The 5,936-nt window shown below is 35.1% G+C and overlaps 1 pseudogene; it reads right to left on the bottom strand.

Annotated features, from left to right (window-relative positions):
• Positions 1-35: 35 nt before the first annotated feature.
• On the bottom strand, positions 36-5,213 carry LOC149491873 (putative AMP deaminase; annotated as a pseudogene).
• Positions 5,214-5,936: the final 723 nt, after the last annotated feature.

Raw genomic sequence — 5,936 nt, 5'->3', positions numbered from 1 at the left:
AGAGAATCCTCATGAAAATAAGTGAGATCAAAACAGTCTAATATTGAGATGATTTTATGTTTTTCTTCATATTCTTACAATGGGAGAATGAGTTTTCTACTCTTCACAAATATTCTCAAATATAAGAGGAAGAAAAATCGCTTTCCTGGCCTTTCAAAGCAAAGCTACAGAGACAACACATGTATGTATTATCCTTGAACATGAATACCAATGCAAGTTCGTGGGGTGTAATGAAAAAAATAAAAACCTGGTATTTGCTTGCTTCAAGATCTGATAGAACTTCTTTTGTTACTTCTGCCAAGAAGCGTCCTGTGATAATTCAATTAAAAACCAGCATAGCATTATATTTCTTCACCCTATATAATCTGATAGTACACAGATATTCACTTAAACATCAAATAAATATAAATGAAAGGGAGACAATAAAATCCATCGGTTATAGATATACTTGACATTTATATTGGCACAAAGGTCCAACAAGAAGATAAAGATATGAAGGGACAACAGAAGTAGAACGATAAATGATATTTCTCAAACTTCTGCAATCAATGCTATCTTTCTTTCATACTTTTCTGAGAAAATATTTTCTGATGTTTTGGGCACCAAAAAAGAAAAATTATTCCCCAGTCAAAGGAAAAACTAAGCCATTTACCAAAAAGTAAATCGCTATCTTAAAAATATGAAAGTCATTACAGACTTTGACAAACTTAAAGAAAGGAAAGAACCTACGAGAGAATCACATAGACATGTAACACTAGTTAAGTGACCATCTACAACTGCTGTTCTCGCAGGTTAGCACTGTCAATGGCAAATTGCTCACAACCATCTAACCTTTTCTACTGTAATCTTTTCATTTTGGACTACAAATGAAAACATTCAGAGTCCTTATAGGTCCACTTATTTTAATGTTTTCCTTGTTCATTCAAAGAACAATATTTTTTGAGTGCATTCCTATCATTAAATATATTTTCTAGTTATCTTTAGCATCAGAAGTTTACAGCCAAAAGAAAAAAAAAAAAATAAATAATGCATCTAATTAGAAAATCTTTTTTTCCACAAAATATTTTTTCCAGAAATCATTTCTGCAGGAAGAAAAAAAAAGCTTAAGATTAAGATGATATCAATCCTTCAAAACTTATGCAGGCACTATAATACTAACCTTGGATAAGATTATCCTGCTTTAAAAAAATCTCCCGGAGTCTACTTTGTCCACAAGGATTGTACTTAAGATTGAATTTATCGAATCTATGAAAGGTACTCTTATCAGCATGAACATCCAGCAAATCAACATTCAAATCATACCTGAAGTGCACCACTCAAATAGTTAGGAAATCAACTGAACAATTCCCGGCAAGGAGAGATAAAGAGAACAGTGCTTATCCATACCCAGTCAAGTCCAAACTCTCAAAAACTTCCTTTAGAGTCATGTATTTTCCATCTCTGAATATAACAACCTGCAATATACGCCATACCAAGAACATAAAATAGTTATTAACAAAGCAAGTGAAAATAACAAAATTTCCAATGAAACTAAAGCAATTGACAAATAGAAAAAGTTCAGTGAGAAATAAAAATATACATACCTCATCAGGTTCCTTCCTTAGCTTTGACTTGATGAAGCGCAGCAGATGCTTCTGGTTCATGCAAGCAGAATGATGCACATGTGTATCAACTTTTCTGATATTGTAGAAATCGCGATGTGGTGCACTCTTCTGAGCCAGGAACTCCCTGTCTGCATTCACTAACAGATGAAGGCGAAACTTCTGTATAGTGTTGAGGTATAAGTTACAAGCAGAATCCAAGCAATTAAAACATTAAACCAAAACAAAGTTTGAAGAGAATTACCTCCTCAAGAAATCGTAATCTGTGATGGCAAGCAGTGCGAACATTTCCAATAGATATGATTTTTAAAAGGTGATGCATATCAGTAAAGAAGGTTGTCGCACTAGCAACAGGGAAAAGTTCTACAGTATCTGAATAAAAAATCAAAAACTTTGATTATTGACATGATCAAAAAAAAAAAATCTAAGAAAATCACAGCTTTAATAACTATCAAAAGAGATTATTACACTGTCTTCTAACAGCTTGATATTTAATAACGGCCCAAAAAGAGTTACACATAAAACACATTCAGGTTCTCCATAGCATTTAATTTCCATCTACATATAATGACCTATGTCTTCGACATGATTATATTCTACTACACATCAATTTATTTTTCTCCTCTGTAGCTCAACCATGCAGCTTTCATCCTTTATTTATGCTACATAGGTACCAAATTTCTTTCCTGGGAAGCAATTTTAGAGAGAGAGATACTATGCCAACTAATCTAAGGGGTCTAGTAGGCCAAATTCAAGATCATTACGAGAAGAATTATGTCAATAAAGCACCAGTGTGAAACATGATCGGGCAATTCATTGTCAAGAGTTTAATAACTTAAATTTGCTCCATTAATATGACAGAAATTCCAAAAGAGAGTTCAGATTGAACATATTTGAAACTGTACACTTCTTGCACTTGGTACAAGTATTTGATAACAGTAAGCATCCAGGTGTCAGCTCACCTATTTTGCCAATTTCATATATTACCTTCACGAATTTATAGTGTCAAATTATCATACCTATGTCTGAGCATCCTAATCAACAGAGTACATGAGGGTAAGATGAAGTATCAAAGCTCTAAGCACAGATGCATGGGTCAAAACTAAGATGTGATTGACATAAAAATTCATTTTATTTTTGACAAAACATTTCATCAAGCCATCTCCAAACTTTGCTGAATTCATTTTACAATAATAAATATAGAAGGATAGGCAATGATTGAATATCTGAATTCACACAAACTGCATGCAATGGCTTAATATTTGGTCTGGCAAGTTTTAACAATAAATTACTAAAGATTAATGCTATTGCTCCTAATACTGACCGTTTTCACTTGCATACACATGTACAACTCCATCTTCCATCTTGAAGTGATGCTGCCCAAGAATTTTTAAAAATATAAATAAATGAGAAAAGCTTAATGATAATAAAAGAATTGTTTCACCTGATCATATGGATCTTAAAATGAAATGAAAATTCTTGTGCAACAAAAAGTTATCTGCATGAGAACTTCACATTGATAAAAAGAAAATAACTTACTGCAGTTGCCGGGACAGGTTCAAAGTGAAATGGATTAGATTTCCGCGCTGGTGTACCAGGTTCAGCGACAGGTAGCTTCTTCCACGGTGCAACCTCTTCCCTGTAAATGTACCTATTCCGCAAATCCAAGCTTTCACGGATCATCTTACGTACTTCTTCCTCTTCTACATTTACTGACTCTGATGAAAAGGTTTGTCAGAAAGAGAGAATGTGATTGACTGTCACATATTGCACCTTATATTCAAATTTGAAATGAATTCATTAAAAGAAGCACAGAGAGCCAACTTAGATTGATTATGTCAACTAGTTGATAATTCAATAACATTTATTACTTTTCAAATCAAATTAGGAAGTGGTCATCAGTATATATACCATGGTAATAATACACAAGTGAAAAAAAAAAAAAAAAAAAGAGGGGGGGGAACCTTATCAAAGACAAAGAGCTCAGGGAAGGACCAGAGATTTGAGATACCGTGCATTAGAGTTCTTGGAGGTAAAATTGTGGTGGCAAGAGCAAGATTATTCCCCACTTGATGCATTGAAGCTGTATCTACCTTTCTGCCTATTGGATCAGTGCCAATTGTCAGATCACCTCTAGCATCTCCAATATTCTGATGTTGGATGCTGTTTGCACTGTCACCTCCAATTGGAAGAACAACAGAGTCTTGAGCCTTTGAATCAGCATCCTGCAAACACACTTGCAACATCTCAGATTGATTTTAATCGCTTTGTTTGAGTTATTTGGGAAACTAACATAGCTCTTACAACGAGTAATAGCAAATTAAAAAGCAAAGAAAATGATGCAGCAATTAAATGGTCTTAACTTTATCACTGCTCGTCCCAGAGAAAAGTTCTGCTGATAGGACCAGAAAACTGTTCCTTTCTAAGTGCATAACAAAGAACCAGGGAATCACCATCTATTGCCAATAGCATCTATAACCAAACTTGCATGCAGTTACATCATATGTTTAGTAAAGTGAATATTAGGCAGCAGGAGCTAATTATATTATATACAAATAAAAGTAAGTATCAAAGCTAAATCTGAAATTACATACGTTTACGTAATCAGCAGAAGGATCCATATTCACATTACTGAAGAAAACGTCATCCTCTGTGCCAAACTCTGTTTCTTCTTCGTCAGAATCACCCATACTGTCAAAGGCATTGCCACCTGGAGACCTTGGAGTATTTAGCCTGCCAAGAGAAGCCATTCTTGTAATAGAACTACAGTAGTTAACAGAGTTATTCTGTCCTGCAAAAAAACAGAGAGCAAAAAACTTAGTGTCCCAAAGAGAAAGGGCAACAAAGCCGGTTCCCATTTCCTGATTTATTCTAATATATTGCGGAAAGCACAACAAAAAAGATACAACTAGACCAGACAGTTTCAAGACTTACCATCTCTTTGAGATAGTCGCAGAGGCGGGAGTCCCGAGGGAACGAAATTAAGCCTATCTCCCTGACTCTGATCAAACTTCACATCTTCGTCGAACCAATCGTTATTCAACACCACATTAGGCATCGAGCGTGATATCTTATAACTGCGAAGAACATTCTATCCTCCAACGACCTGGATGAACTCCGGGCCCGGATTTTCCTCCCCACAGCTATCTCTCCACCTGCTCCGTTCGCATCGTCATAATGTCTACTCCCCTCCTCCTCCTCGTCAGAATCCTCTTCGTCAGTAACAACAGATTGATTTCTCGAACTTTTAGGGGAACTAAGGCGAAGTTCGATCAGACGATCGAGAATTTGATCGACGGTACGCTTGTGAATATAAAAGGCAGAGATTGCCATCAATGAAGCTCCAACGAGAGCTGCCATGGCAAGGTGTAGAGACGACGATGGCGAATCCATGGTAGATCGAGAACGCCGTTTTCAAGTGGAGTAAGATGAAAATGGAACCCTAATTTTCCCCGCCAGTGAATGAGACGAGCTTCAGCGACAAGGGTGTAACTGTAAATAAAGGAAAAGTCTAGGTTTTGCTTTTTCGAAGATGAAAATGGCTTTTCGGGTGTTTCGGGAGAAGAAGGAAGTGAAAGATTGGGCAACTGAATGAAGTGCACGGCTTTGGAAGTTGTTGGATACACGTGGAAATCACGTGCTATCTTATGGTTGCTTTCGGGATTGGGTAATACTACTGCTTAAGCTTTGGTATTTAGGGCTGGACTGGGCTCAAATTGGCCCATGTGTTGGGTAAAATTTTAGGTTCTGAAACAAAAGAATCCAAAAATGTTTAGAACATTTAACATATTGGGCTCGAGACATAACCCGTTGTCTTTTCTTCGTAAATTGAATTATCAAATTAATTTCTTAGAAATTGATAACCACAAATTATCATTGCACTTGAATGCTTGTCACTTTTAAATGGATAGACAAAGAAGGAAAAGGTTATAAGTTTTGTTACGAAATCAAATGAATTGTTGAAAACATCTTCCATAAGAAAATTTTAAGATAAAGATTATAAGTCTTGTAATCAAATTAAATTAATTTTGGAAAAATTACAAAATAAGGGGTCAAAATTTAAAATCATTATTGTTGGAAAGATTTTATTCAAATATCACTTTGTTCGAGCTCGTTCCGCATGGTGTAATTAATTTCAACAAAAATTGAAATTACACTAGACAAATTTTCAATTTGGCAATTTCATCATTGTCAAATGAAAGCTTATTGGTCAAATTAAAACTAGTGGAGAAATGTTTTTAAGATTTCCAATAATTGATGGTCTCCAAATACATAATTAGCCCACTATGTCATATCCTTTAAGGAAAGTGTTCTTGATTTTTTGTTTTTTAAAAC

This window comes from Jatropha curcas, unplaced genomic scaffold, assembly GCF_041381405.1.
Source record: "Jatropha curcas cultivar XTBG-Jc1 unplaced genomic scaffold, XTBG_Jcur_1.0 HiC_scaffold_295_pilon, whole genome shotgun sequence".
NCBI lineage: Eukaryota > Viridiplantae > Streptophyta > Magnoliopsida > Malpighiales > Euphorbiaceae > Jatropha > Jatropha curcas.
The sequence above is the reverse complement of the archived record's forward strand: the minus strand, read 5'-3'. Positions and strand labels throughout refer to the sequence as shown.